The 14,523-nt window shown below is 44.4% G+C and overlaps 7 non-coding genes across 7 annotated transcripts; all 7 read right to left on the reverse strand.

Annotated features, from left to right (window-relative positions):
• Nucleotides 1-366: 366 nt before the first annotated feature.
• trnaq-uug (transfer RNA glutamine (anticodon UUG)) lies at nucleotides 367-438 on the reverse strand. The gene has a single exon. It is a non-coding gene; the product is annotated as a tRNA-Gln (tRNA).
• A 3,020-nt stretch (nucleotides 439-3,458) lies between these two features.
• Nucleotides 3,459-3,530, reverse strand: trnaq-uug (transfer RNA glutamine (anticodon UUG)). Its single transcript has one exon. It is a non-coding gene; the product is annotated as a tRNA-Gln (tRNA).
• A 1,022-nt stretch (nucleotides 3,531-4,552) lies between these two features.
• On the reverse strand, nucleotides 4,553-4,624 carry trnaq-cug (transfer RNA glutamine (anticodon CUG)). Its single transcript has one exon. It is a non-coding gene; the product is annotated as a tRNA-Gln (tRNA).
• A 1,947-nt stretch (nucleotides 4,625-6,571) lies between these two features.
• trnaq-uug (transfer RNA glutamine (anticodon UUG)) lies at nucleotides 6,572-6,643 on the reverse strand. The gene has a single exon. It is a non-coding gene; the product is annotated as a tRNA-Gln (tRNA).
• Nucleotides 6,644-7,665: 1,022 nt separating this feature from the next.
• trnaq-cug (transfer RNA glutamine (anticodon CUG)) lies at nucleotides 7,666-7,737 on the reverse strand. The gene has a single exon. It is a non-coding gene; the product is annotated as a tRNA-Gln (tRNA).
• Nucleotides 7,738-9,684: 1,947 nt separating this feature from the next.
• trnaq-uug (transfer RNA glutamine (anticodon UUG)) lies at nucleotides 9,685-9,756 on the reverse strand. The gene has a single exon. It is a non-coding gene; the product is annotated as a tRNA-Gln (tRNA).
• A 1,022-nt stretch (nucleotides 9,757-10,778) lies between these two features.
• trnaq-cug (transfer RNA glutamine (anticodon CUG)) lies at nucleotides 10,779-10,850 on the reverse strand. Its single transcript has one exon. It is a non-coding gene; the product is annotated as a tRNA-Gln (tRNA).
• Between the last annotated feature and the right edge of the window lie 3,673 nt (nucleotides 10,851-14,523).

Below are 14,523 nucleotides of genomic sequence, written 5' to 3' on the forward strand. Positions count from 1 at the left end.
TCCTCCCTCCCATCCGAAAAACAACCGTTCATCACTCCTCTCTGGTTCCTGTTACTGAGGCAATTTTGTATCCTTATTGCTGCTGATCGTTTTATTCTATGGGTATCAATCTTGATGACAAGGCTATCATAAGGCACTTTATTAATCGCCTTTTGAAAGTTTACATACACCACATCAATCGCATTGACCTCATCAAAAACTCTATCAAGTTAGTTCAATACGATTTACCTTTAACAAAAGCCCAAATTTATACAATTAGCTCGAACCTCATTGATAGAGGCTCCGAACTTCCCACGAACAGGGATGGGATTCCAGGTGACTTTTATTTGTTTCCCCAAAAGTTACAAACGAAAGGGACAAAAGTTGAGGTTCCACCGAGATTTGAACTCGGATCGCTGGATTCAAAGTCCAGAGTGCTCACCATTACACCATGAAACCCATTCATTAAAACATGCGACCCCCTTCCCTTCAACGATACTGGGCTCCATTATCAGCATCGCCATGGCGCTGCATCATTGACTGCACGAGGCGACTGGCAAACGTCTGCCATCAGCAAAACTGCAAGCACTGGTCAATCCCAACCTGCCACTTTGGCCTTTTCTCATCCATACTTCCAGCTTCCCCACTTTTCCCTCTGATAAGTAGAGATGCTCAGCCAATCGCACAGCTGCTGTCAAATCCATCGCTTCCCTCGTTGATGCTTCTGTTTCACACTGCTCAGCGCAGCTCGTCTTGTTGGATAATCAGTGCATAAACATTGCAAGGCACTGATGCATGAAGTTCGGGGTGAAATGAAAAGAGCTCGATCCTCACTGATTAAAGCTGCGAACTCCCCACCAACAGGGATTAGATTCCAAGTGATTTTAACTTGTTTGCCCTCAATTTGCAAACGAAAAGGACAAAATTCGAAGGTTGATCGAAATTTGAATTTGGATCGCTGGAATCCAAGTCCAGAATGCCCTTGTTATTGCACTGTGTGAACCAACTGATTACTTCAGCTGGCACCCACCAGTCAAAAACACTTGGCTGTTTTATCAGCACTGCCTTAACCCCACATCACTGACACCTCGAGGCTACCGACAAACCTCTCCCATCATCAAAACTGCAACATCTTGATAAGAAAATGTCAACATTGCCCGAGGACATGATCCAAGCAATTCTTTCCTTTCAAGAAACAATGCTTTGAATTTCTACATGCTTGATTGCTGAATGCAGATTACAAAGAAAAGTTCTGCAAACACCATTCTCTGGTGCAGTGAAACTCAGCATTAAACAAAATACAGCTTTCTCTTCTGTTGATTTGGGAAAGCTAATGTCCGGTTGAGCTGATGAACTGAAACCGATGGAAGCAACTGGCACCTCATTGATTGACAGTGACTTCCCACCAGCAGGGAGTGGATTCCCGCTGCATTTTGTTTTTTTTGCCCTGCAGTTGCAAACGAATGGGACAAAAACAAATCAGGTTCCACCGAGATTCGAACTCGGAACGGTAGATTCAGAGTCCAGAGTGCTCACCATTACACCATGCAACCCATTTGTTAACAAAAGTCGCACCCTCCATCAAAAGACATTTGGCTCTTTTCTAAGCACGGCCACGTCGCTGCATCACTGACTTCTCGAGGCTGTTGCCACACCGCTCCCATCAGCAAAACTACAAGAACTTGACAATTCCAAACTGCCACTTTGACTTGACCCTTTCTCATCTCTTCCTTCAGCTTCCAACCTTTTCCTTCTGCTTAGTATCGATGTTCACCCAATCACACAGCAGCGAGTCAAACCTATCGCTTCCCTCGTCACTGCTTCTCTTTCAATCTGCTCAGCGCAGCTCCGATGACAGTCGTGCCGGATAATCTGTGAATAAATATTGCAAGGCACTGATGCATGAAGATTGGCCTAAAACAAAATGTAAACTTTGTGCGAGGGCACGATCCAAGCAATGCCTGCATTTCAAGAGACAGTGCTTTGAATTTCTGCATGTTTGCCTGCTGAATGCAGATTGCAAAGAAAAATTCAGCAAACACCATTTTTGGTGCAGTGAAGCGCAGCGTTGCACATAAAGCAACTTTGTCTTCTGAAGATTTAGGAAAGCAAAAGACAGGCTGAGCTTATGGACTCATAGAAAGGTTACAGCACGGAAGTAGTCCGTTCGTCCCTTCGAGTCCTGACAGCTCTATGCAACAGCAATCCAGCCAATCCCACTCCCTCGCCCCATCCCCGTAGCCCTCGGCATGTTTTCCTTTAAAGTATTTTTCAGTTCCCTCTTGAAAGCCACGATTGAATCTGCCTCCACCACGACCCCTGGCATTGCATTGCATTTCCTAACCACTCACTGTGTAAAAACGGTTTTTCCTCAAGTCACTTTTGATTCTTTTGCCAGTCACCTTAAATCTATGTCCTCTGGTTCTTGACCTTTCCGCCAATAGGAACAGTTTGTCTACATTTATTCTGTCAATACCCCTCATGAGCTTAAATAGCTCTATCAAATCTCCTCTCAATCTTCTCTCTTCCAAGAAGAACATGCCCAGCTTCTCCAGTCTATCCACACCACTAAATTCCCTCATCCCTGGAATCATTCTCGTTCATCTTTTCTGCACCCTCTCTTAGACCTTCGCATTTTTCCTAAAGTGCGGTGCCCAGATCTGGACACAATACTCCAGTTGTGGTCGAACTAATGTTTTATAAAGGATCATCATGAATTCCGTGCTTTAGTGTACTATGCCTGTATTTATAAAGCCCAGGATCCCGTATGCTTTTTGAACCGCATTCTCAACCAGCCTCGCTACATTCAACGATTTGTGCACTTTTCCCCCATATCTCTCTGCTCCTGTACCCTTTTCGAATTGAGCCCTCTTATTTACATTGCTTCTCCTCGTTCTTCCGACCACTGAGATGTATCACCTTGCATTTTGCTGCGTTCAATTTATATATCCTCTTGAAGTCTATCACTATCCTCCTCACTGTTCACTATAATTCCAAGGTTTGTGTCATCTTGAAATTTGGAAATTGTTCCCTGGACACCCAAGCACAAGTCATTAATAAATATCAAAAAGGGCAGTGGTGCGAGCACCGACCTGTGGGGCACATTACTGGACTCCTCCCTCCCATCCGAAAAACAACCGTTCATCACTCCTCTCTGGTTCCTGTTACTGAGGCAATTTTGTATCCTTATTGCTGCTGATCGTTTTATTCTATGGGTATCAATCTTGATGACAAGGCTATCATAAGGCACTTTATTAATCGCCTTTTGAAAGTTTACATACACCACATCAATCGCATTGACCTCATCAAAAACTCTATCAAGTTAGTTCAATACGATTTGCCTTTAACAAAAGCCCAAATTTATACAATTAGCTCGAACCTCATTGATAGAGGCTCCGAACTTCCCACGAACAGGGATGGGATTCCAGGTGACTTTTATTTGTTTCTCCAAAAGTTACAAACGAAAGGGACAAAAGTTGAGGTTCCACCGAGATTTGAACTCGGATCGCTGGATTCAAAGTCCAGAGTGCTCACCATTACACCATGAAACCCATTCATTAAAACATGCGACCCCCTTCCCTTCAACGATACTGGGCTCCATTATCAGCATCGCCATGGCGCTGCATCATTGACTGCACGAGGCGACTGGCAAACGTCTGCCATCAGCAAAACTGCAAGCACTGGTCAATCCCAACCTGCCACTTTGGCCTTTTCTCATCCCTACTTCCAGCTTCCCCACTTTTCCCTCTGATAAGTAGAGATGCTCAGCCAATCGCACAGCTGCTGTCAAATCCATCGCTTCCCTCGTTGATGCTTCTGTTTCACACTGCTCAGCGCAGCTCGTCTTGTTGGATAATCAGTGCATAAACATTGCAAGGCACTGATGCATGAAGTTCGGGGTGAAATGAAAAGAGCTCGATGCTCACTGATTAAAGCTGCGAACTCCCCACCAACAGGGATTAGATTCCAAGTGATTTTAACTTGTTTGCCCTCAATTTGCAAACGAAAAGGACAAAATTCGAAGGTTGATCGAAATTTGAATTTGGATCGCTGGAATCCAAGTCCAGAATGCCCTTGTTATTGCACTGTGTGAATCAACTGATTACTTCAGCTGGCACCCACCAGTCAAAAACACTTGGCTGTTTTATCAGCACTGCCTTAACCCCACATCACTGACACCTCGAGGCTACCGACAAACCTCTCCCATCATCAAAACTGCAACATCTTGATAAGAAAATGTCAACATTGCCCGAGGACATGATCCAAGCAATTCTTGCCTTTCAAGAAACAATGCTTTGAATTTCTACATGCTTGATTGCTGAATGCAGATTACAAAGAAAAGTTCTGCAAACACCATTCTCTGGTGCAGAGAAACTCAGCATTAAACAAAATACAGCTTTCTCTTCTGTTGATTTGGGAAAGCAAAAGTCCGGTTGAGCTGATGAACTGAGACCGATTGAAGCAACTGGAACCTCATTGATTGACAGTGACTTCCCACCAGCAGGGAGTGGATTCCCGCTGCATTTTGGTTTTTTTGCCCTGCAGTTGCAAACGAATGGGACATAAACAAATCAGGTTCCACCGAGATTCGAACTCGGAACGCTAGATTCAGAGTCTAGAGTGCTCACCATTACACCATGGAACCCATTTGTTAACAAAAGCCGCACCCTCCATCAAAATACATTTGGCTCTTTTCTAAGCACGGCCACGTCGCTGCATCACTGACTTCTCGAGGCTGTTGCCACACCGCTCCCATCAGCAAAACTACAAGAACTTGACAATTCCAAACTGCCACTTTGACTTGACTCTTTCTCATCTCTTCCTTCAGCTTCCAACCTTTTCCTTCTGCTTAGTATCGATGTTCAGCCAATCACACAGCAGAGAGTCAAACCTATCGCTTCCCTCGTCACTGCTTCTCTTTCAATCTGCTCAGCGCAGCTCCGATGACAGTCTTGCCGGATAATCTGTGAATAAATATTGCAAGGCACTGATGCATGAAGATTGGCCTAAAACAAAATGTAAACTTTGTGCGAGGGCACGATCCAAGCAATGCCTGCATTTCAAGAGACAGTGCTTTGAATTTCTGCATGTTTGCCTGCTGAATGCAGATTGCAAAGAAAAATTCAGCAAACACCATTTTTGGTGCAGTGAAGCGCAGCGTTGCACATAAAGCAACTTTGTCTTCTGAAGATTTAGGAAAGCAAAAGACAGGCTGAGCTTATGGACTCATAGAAATGTAACAGCACGGAAGTAGTCCGTTCGGCCCTTCGAGTCCTGACAGCTCTATGCAACAGCAATCCAGCCAATCCCACTCCCTCGCCCTATCCCCGTAGCCCTCGGCATGTTTTCCTTTAAAGTATTTTTCAGTTCCCTCTTGAAAGCCACGATTGGATCTGCCTCCACCACGACCCCTGGCATTGCATTGCATTTCCTAACCACTCACTGTGTAAAAAAGGTTTTTCCTCAAGTCACTTTTGATTCTTTTGCCAGTCACCTTCAATCTATGTCCTCTGGTTCTTGACCTTTCCGCCAATAGGAACAGTTTGTCTACATTTATTCTGTCAATACCCCTCATGAGCTTAAATAGCTCTATCAAATCTCCTCTCAATCTTCTCTCTTCCAAGAAGAACATGCCCAGCTTCTCCAGTCTATCCACGCCACTAAATTCCCTCATCCCTGGAATCATTCTCGTTCATCATTTCTGCACCCTCTCTTAGACCTTCGCATTTTTCCTAAAGTGCGGTGCCCAGATCTGGACACAATACTCCAGTTGTGGTCGAACTAAAGTTTTATAAAGGATCATCATGAATTCCGTGCTTTAGTGTTCTATGCCTTTATTTATAAAGCCCAGGATCCCGTATGCTTTTTGAACCGCATTCTCAACCAGCCTCGCTACATTCAACGATTTGTGCACTTTTCCCCCATATCTCTCTGCTCCTGTACCCTTTTCGAATTGAGCCCTCTTATTTACATTGCTTCTCCTCGTTCTTCCGACCACTGAGATGTATCACCTTGCATTTTTCTGCGTTCAATTTATATATCCTCTTGAAGTCTATCACTATCCTCCTCACTGTTCACTATAATTCCAAGGTTTGTGTCATCTTGAAATTTGGAAATTCTTCCCTGGACACCCAAGTACAAGTCATTAATAAATATCAAAAAGGGCAGTGGTGCGAGCACCGACCTGTGGGGCACATTACTGGACTCCTCCCTCCCATCCGAAAAACAACCGTTCATCACTCCTCTCTGGTTCCTGTTACTGAGGCAATTTTGTATCCATATTGCTACTGCTCCTTTTATTCTATGGGTATCAATCTTGATGACAAGGCTATCATAAGGCACTTTATTAATCGCCTTTTGAAAGTTTACATACACCACATCAATCGCATTGACCTCAGCATCCTTCTCCGTTACCTCATCAAAAACTCTATCAAGTTAGTTCAATACGATTTGCCTTTAACAAAAGCCCAAATTTATACAATTAGCTCGAACCTCATTGATAGAGGCTCCGAACTTTCCACGAACAGGGATGGGATTCCAGGTGACTTTTATTTGTTTCCCCAAAAGTTACAAACGAAAGGGACAAAAGTTGAGGTTCCACCGAGATTTGAACTCGGATCGCTGGATTCAAAGTCCAGAGTGCTCACCATTACACCATGAAACCCATTCATTAAAACATGCGACCCCCTTCCCTTCAAGGATACTGGGCTCCATTATCAGCATCGCCATGGCGCTGCATCATTGACTGCACGAGGCGACTGGCAAACGTCTGCCATCAGCAAAACTGCAAGCACTGGTCAATCCCAACCTGCCACTTTGGCCTTTTCTCATCCATACTTCCAGCTTCCCCACTTTTCCCTCTGATAAGTAGAGATGCTCAGCCAATCGCACAGCTGCTGTCAAATCCATCGCTTCCCTCGTTGATGCTTCTGTTTCACACTGCTCAGCGCAGCTCGTCTTGTTGGATAATCAGTGCATAAACATTGCAAGGCACTGATGCATGAAGTTCGGGGTGAAATGAAAAGAGCTCGATCCTCACTGATTAAAGCTGCGAACTCCCCACCAACAGGGATTAGATTCCAAGTGATTTTAACTTGTTTGCCCTCAATTTGCAAACGAAAAGGACAAAATTCGAAGGTTGATCGAAATTTGAATTTGGATCGCTGGAATCCAAGTCCAGAATGCCCTTGTTATTGCACTGTGTGAACCAACTGATTACTTCAGCTGGCACCCACCAGTCAAAAACACTTGGCTGTTTTATCAGCACTGCCTTAACCCCACATCACTGACACCTCGAGGCTACCGACAAACCTCTCCCATCATCAAAACTGCAACATCTTGATAAGAAAATGTCAACATTGCCCGAGGACATGATCCAAGCAATTCTTGCCTTTCAAGAAACAATGCTTTGAATTTCTACATGCTTGATTGCTGAATGCAGATGACAAAGAAAAGTTCTGCAAACACCATTCTCTGGTGCAGTGAAACTCAGCATTAAACAAAATACAGCTTTCTCTTCTGTTGATTTGGGAAAGCTAAAGTCCGGTTGAGCTGATGAACTGAAACCGATAGAAGCAACTGGAACCTCATTGATTGATAGTGACTTCCCACGAACAGGCAGTGGATTCCCGCTGCATTTTGTTTTTTTTGCCCTGCAGTTGCAAACGAATGGGACAAAAACAAAACAGGTTCCACCGAGATTCGAACTCGGATCGCTAGATTCAGAGTCTAGAGTGCTCACCATTACACCATGGAACCCATTTGTTAACAAAAGTCGCACCCTCCATCAAAAGACATTTGGCTCTTTTCTAAGCACGGCCACGTCGCTGCATCACTGACTTCTCGAGGCTGTTGCCACACCGCTCCCATCAGCAAAACTACAAGAACTTGACAATTCCAAACTGCCACTTTGACTTGACCCTTTCTCATCTCTTCCTTCAGCTTCCAACCTTTTCCTTCTGCTTAGTATCGATGTTCAGCCAATCACACAGCAGCGAGTCAAACCGATCGCTTCCCTCGTCACTGCTTCTCTTTCAATCTGCTCAGCGCAGCTCCGATGACAGTCGTGCCGGATAATCTGTGAATAAATATTGCAAGGCACTGATGCATGAAGATTGGCCTAAAACAAAATGTAAACTTTGTGCGAGGGCACGATCCAAGCAATGCCTGCATTTCAAGAGACAGTGCTTTGAAATTCTGCATGTTTGCCTGCTGAATGCAGATTGCAAAGAAAAATTCAGCAAACACCATTTTTGTTGCAGTGAAGCGCAGCGTTGCACATAAAGCAACTTTGTCTTCTGAAGATTTAGGAAAGCAAAAGACAGGCTGAGCTTATGGACTCATAGAAAGGTTACAGCACGGAAGGAGGCCGTTCGGCCCTTCGAGTCCTGACAGCTCTGTGCAACAGCAATCCAGCCAATCCCACTTCCTCGCCCTATCCCCGTAGCCCTCGGCATGTTTTCCTTTAAAGTATTTTTCAGTTCCCTCTTGAAAGCCACGATTGAATCTGCCTCCACCACGACCCCTGGCATTGCATTGCATTTCCTAACCACTCACTGTGTAAAAAAGGTTTTTCCTCAAGTCACTTTTGATTCTTTTGCCAGTCACCTTAAATCTATGTCCTCTGGTTCTTGACCTTTCCGCCAATAGGAACAGTTTGTCTACATTTATTCTGTCAATACCCCTCATGAGCTTAAATAGCTCTATCAAATCTCCTCTCAAACTTCTCTCTTCCAAGAAGAACATGCCCAGCTTCTCCAGTCTATCCACGCCACTAAATTCCCTCATCCCTGGAATCATTCTCGTTCATCTTTTCTGCACCCTCTCTTAGACCTTCGCATTTTTCCTAAAGTGCGGTGCCCAGATCTGGACACAATACTCCAGTTGTGGTCGAACTAATGTTTTATAAAGGATCATCATGAATTCCGTGCTTTAGTGTTCTATGCCTGTATTTATAAAGCCCAGGATCCCGTATGCTTTTTGAACCGCATTCTCAACCAGCCTCGCTACATTCAACGATTTGTGCACTTTTCCCCCATATCTCTCTGCTCCTGTACCCTTTTCGAAATGAGCCCTCTTATTTACATTGCTTCTCCTCGTTCTTCCGACCACTGAGATGTATCACCTTGCATTTTGCTGCGTTCAATTTATATATCCTCTTGAAGTCTATCACTATCCTCCACACTGTTCACTATAATTCCAAGGTTTGTGTCATCTTCAAATTTGGAAATTGTTCCCTGGACACCCAAGTACAAGTCATTAATAAATATCAAAAAGGGCAGTGGTGCGAGCACCGACCTGTGGGGCACATTACTGGACTCCTCCCTCCCATCCGAAAAACAACCGTTCATCACTCCTCTCTGGTTCCTGTTACTGAGGCAATTTTGTATCCATATTTCTACTGCTCCTTTTATTCTATGGGTATCAATCTTGATGACAAGGCTATCATAAGGCACTTTATTAATCGCCTTTTGAAAGTTTACATACACCACATCAATCGCATTGACCTCAGCATCCTTCTCCGTTACCTCATCAAAAACTCTATCAAGTTAGTTCAATACGATTTGCCTTTAACAAAAGCCCAAATTTATACAATTAGCTCGAACCTCATTGATAGAGGCTCCGAACTTTCCACGAACAGGGATGGGATTCCAGGTGACTTTTATTTGTTTCCCCAAAAGTTACAAACGAAAGGGACAAAAGTTGAGGTTCCACCGAGATTTGAACTCGGATCGCTGGATTCAAAGTCCAGAGTGCTCACCATTACACCATGAAACCCATTCATTAAAACATGCGACCCCCTTCCCTTCAAGGATACTGGGCTCCATTATCAGCATCGCCATGGCGCTGCATCATTGACTGCACGAGGCGACTGGCAAACGTCTGCCATCAGCAAAACTGCAAGCACTGGTCAATCCCAACCTGCCACTTTGGCCTTTTCTCATCCATACTTCCAGCTTCCCCACTTTTCCCTCTGATAAGTAGAGATGCTCAGCCAATCGCACAGCTGCTGTCAAATCCATCGCTTCCCTCGTTGATGCTTCTGTTTCACACTGCTCAGCGCAGCTCGTCTTTTTGGATAATCAGTGCATAAACATTGCAAGGCACTGATGCATGAAGTTCGGGGTGAAATGAAAAGAGCTCGATCCTCACTGATTAAAGCTGCGAACTCCCCACCAACAGGGATTAGATTCCAAGTGATTTTAACTTGTTTGCCCTCAATTTGCAAACGAAAAGGACAAAATTCGAAGGTTGATCGAAATTTCAATTTGGATCGCTGGAATCCAAGTCCAGAATGCCCTTGTTATTGCACTGTGTGAACCAACTGATTACTTCAGCTGGCACCCACCAGTCAAAAACACTTGGCTGTTTTATCAGCACTGCCTTAACCCCACATCACTGACACCTCGAGGCTACCGACAAACCTCTCCCATCATCAAAACTGCAACATCTTGATAAGAAAATGTCAACATTGCCCGAGGACATGATCCAAGCAATTATTGCCTTTCAAGAAACAATGCTTTGAATTTCTACATGCTTGATTGCTGAATGCAGATTACAAAGAAAAGTTCTGCAAACACCATTCTCTGGTGCAGTGAAACTCTGCATTAAACAAAATACAGCTTTCTCTTCTGTTGATTTGGGAAAGCTAAAGTCCGGTTGAGCTGATGAACTGAAACCGATAGAAGCAACTGGAACCTCATTGATTGATAGTGACTTCCCACGAGCAGGGAGTGGATTCCCGCTGCATTTTGTTTTTTTTGCCCTGCAGTTGCAAACGAATGGGACAAAAACAAATCAGGTTCCACCGAGATTCGAACTCGGATCGCGAGATTCAGAGTCTAGAGTGCTCACCATTACACCATGGAACCCATTTGTTAACAAAAGTCGCACCCTCAATCAAAAGATATTTGGCTCTTTTCCAAGCACGGCCACGTCGCTGCATCACTGACTTCTCGAGGCTGTTGCCACACCGCTCCCATCAGCAAAACTACAAGAACTTGACAATTCCAAACTGCCACTTTGACTTGACCCTTTCTCATCTCTTCCTTCAGCTTCCAACCTTTTCCTTCTGCTTAGTATCGATGTTCAGCCAATCACACAGCAGCTAGTCAAACCTATCGCTTCCCTCGTCACTGCTTCTCTTTCAATCTGCTCAGCGCAGCTCCGATGACAGTCTTGCCGGATAATCTGTGAATAAATATTGCAAGGCACTGATGCATGAAGATTGGCCTAAAACAAAATGTAAACTTTGTGCGAGGGCACGATCCAAGCAATGCCTGCATTTCAAGAGACAGTGCTTTGAATTTCTGCATGTTTGCCTGCTGAATGCAGATTGCAAAGAAAAATTCAGCAAACACCATTTTTGGTGCAGTGAAGCGCAGCGTTGCACATAAAGCAACTTTGTCTTCTGAAGATTTAGGAAAGCAAAAGACAGGCTGAGCTTATGGACTCATAGAAATGTAACAGCACGGAAGTAGTCCGTTCGGCCCTTCGAGTCCTGACAGCTCTATGCAACAGCAATCCAGCCAATCCCACTCCCTCGCCCCATCCCCGTAGCCCTCGGCATGTTTTCCTTTAAAGTATTTTTCAGTTCCCTCTTGAAAGCCACGATTGAATCTGCCTCCACCATGACCCCTGACATTGCATTGCATTTCCTAACCACTCACTGTGTAAAAAAGGTTTTTCCTCAAGTCACTTTTGATTCTTTTGCCAGTCACCTTCAATCTATGTCCTCTGGTTCTTGACCTTTCCGCCAATAGGAACAGTTTGTCTACATTTATTCTGTCAATACCCCTCATGAGCTTAAATAGCTCTATCAAATCTCCTCTCAAACTTCTCTCTTCCAAGAAGAACATGCCCAGCTTCTCCAGTCTATCCACGCCACTAAATTCCCTCATCCCTGGAATCATTCTCGTTCATCTTTTCTGCACCCTCTCTTAGACCTTCGCATTTTTCCTAAAGTGCGGTGCCCAGATCTGGACACAATACTCCAGTTGTGGTCGAACTAATGTTTTATAAAGGATCATCATGAATTCCGTGCTTTAGTGTTCTATGCCTGTATTTATAAAGCCCAGGATCCCGTATGCTTTTTGAACCGCATTCTCAACCAGCCTCGCTACATTCAACGATTTGTGCACTTTTCCCCCATATCTCTCTGCTCCTGTACCCTTTTCGAATTGAGCCCTCTTATTTACATTGCTTCTCCTCGTTCTTCCGACCACTGAGATGTATCACCTTGCATTTTGCTGCGTTCAATTTATATATCCTCTTGAAGTCTATCACTATCCTCCTCACTGTTCACTATAATTCCAAGGTTTGTGTCATCTTGAAATTTGGAAATTGTTCCCTGGACACCCAAGTACAAGTCATTAATAAATATCAAAAAGGGCAGTGGTGCGAACACCGACCTGTGGGGCACATTACTGGAAACCTCCCTCCAATCCGAAAAACAACCGTTCATCACTCCTCTCTGGTTCCTGTTACTGAGGCAATTTTGTATCCATATTGCTACTGCTCCTTTTATTCTATGGGTATCAATCTTGATGACAAGGCTATCATAAGGCACTTTATTAATCGCCTTTTGAAAGTTTACATACACCACATCAATCGCATTGACCTCAGCATCCTTCTCCGTTACCTCATCAAAAACTCTATCAAGTTAGTTCAATACGATTTGCCTTGAACAAAAGGCCAAATTTCTGCCAGGAGCTCGAGCCTCGTTGATTGAGGTTGCGAATTGCCCAGGAACAGGGATGGGATTCCGGGTGCCTCTTATTTATTTCCCCATAAATTACAAACAAATGAGACAAAGGTGGAGGTTCTACCGAGATTTGAATTCGGATCGTCAGATTCAAAGTCCAGACTGCTCACCATTACACCATGTAACTCATTTATTAAAACAAGCGGCCCCCTCCCTTCAAAGATACTGGGCTCCTTTATCAGCATCACCATGGCGCTGCATCATTGACTGCACGAGGCTCATGCAAACGTCTGCCATCAGCAAACCTGCAAACACTGGTCAATCCCAACCTTCCATTTTGGCTCCGCCCTTTCTCATCCATACTTTCAGCTTCCCCACTTTTCCCTCTGATAAGTAGAGATGCTCAGCCAATCACACAGCTGCTGTCAAATCCATCGGTTCCCTCGTTGCTGCTTCTGTTTCACACTGCTCAGCGCAGCTTGTCGTGTTGAATAATCAGTGCATAAACATTGCAAGGCACTGATGCTTGAAGTTCGGGGTGAAAAGAAAATAGCTCGATCCTCACTGATGGATGTGGAGATACCGGTGATGGACTGGGTTGGACAAATGTCAAGACTCTGATAACACCAGGTCATAGTCCAACAGCTTTATTAGAATCACAATCTTGTGATTCCAATAAAGCTTTTCGACTATAACCTAATGTTGTAAGACTCCTCACTGATTGAATCTGCGAACTCCCCACCAACAGGGAGAGCGAGATGCAACCAGACCGCTTCACGAACAGCTCAGGATCCCCACTCTCGAATCCAGATGCTGAAAGCCGCTGTTTAACGGAGAAGCCACACGATGCCATGTCAAAAGCAACGGTTTCCGCAGTTTAGCTGTTATCACGTTCACCTCACATGTGAAAAGTCTCTGGTTTGATCGCAGGCGGGAACGTTATTTGGGAATTTGCTCTTGTGAAAAGGGGGTGATAATTCGTTGTTCCTTTTAAATTTAGCAACGGCTGCACCACTTTCCTGGTGTCATAAACACTGAACATTTTAACCAGACTCTTAAAACACAGTATTGAAAATGAGAACGGATGAAAGTTCATCACATGCAAACACAATAACTTACTCACGTGTCACTCTCACTCGGTAACCATGTTCGTATTTTCGTCAGCCAGTTTGCAGAACGTTATCGCTTCATTCACAGCGATTACAACAATCATTTATCTTTCACAGGGTTTCATCAGTTTCGTGCATTCATTTCATAAAGTTCATCACTGTTCTGTGAAAATTATTTTTCTGACCGGGAATCGACCCACACCGCGGCGGTAAAATCCCCGAATCCAAACCACCAGATGCCGCGCAATGGGTCGACACGAAGAACAAATTAAAAAGCAGAAACAGAAAATGTTGAGAACTCTCAGCAGGTCAGACAGCATCTGTGGAGAGAGAAACAGAGGGAACCTTTCAGGTCGGTGACCTTTCATCAGAACTCGCTCCACAGATGCTGCCTGACCGGCTGAATGTATCCAACATTTTCTGTTTATATTTCAGATTTCCAGCACATTGCTTTTGAAATTAAAGTGTAGCCCAAGTTGATGAAAGTTGCACCAGTGAAAATCATGGGTGGAGATTTAGAAGATGCGACAGTGGGAAGGGCTGGACTGCGATTCGAACAGTCCTCCAAGCAAAGTTCGGGAAAGTCATCGAAATTTAAAAGAGGACTTGGGACGGGAAAGGAACGACAGGCTCACGTGATTGGTGGTTGGTATTGGAAATGTACAAAATGCAGTCCCCACTGCTCTGATTACCCGAATCAGACAAATAGTAATTCACAACACAGAACAAATC

The sequence above is a fragment of the Heptranchias perlo genome, chromosome 35, assembly GCF_035084215.1.
Source record: "Heptranchias perlo isolate sHepPer1 chromosome 35, sHepPer1.hap1, whole genome shotgun sequence".
In the NCBI taxonomy this organism is placed as follows: Eukaryota; Metazoa; Chordata; class Chondrichthyes; order Hexanchiformes; family Hexanchidae; genus Heptranchias; species Heptranchias perlo.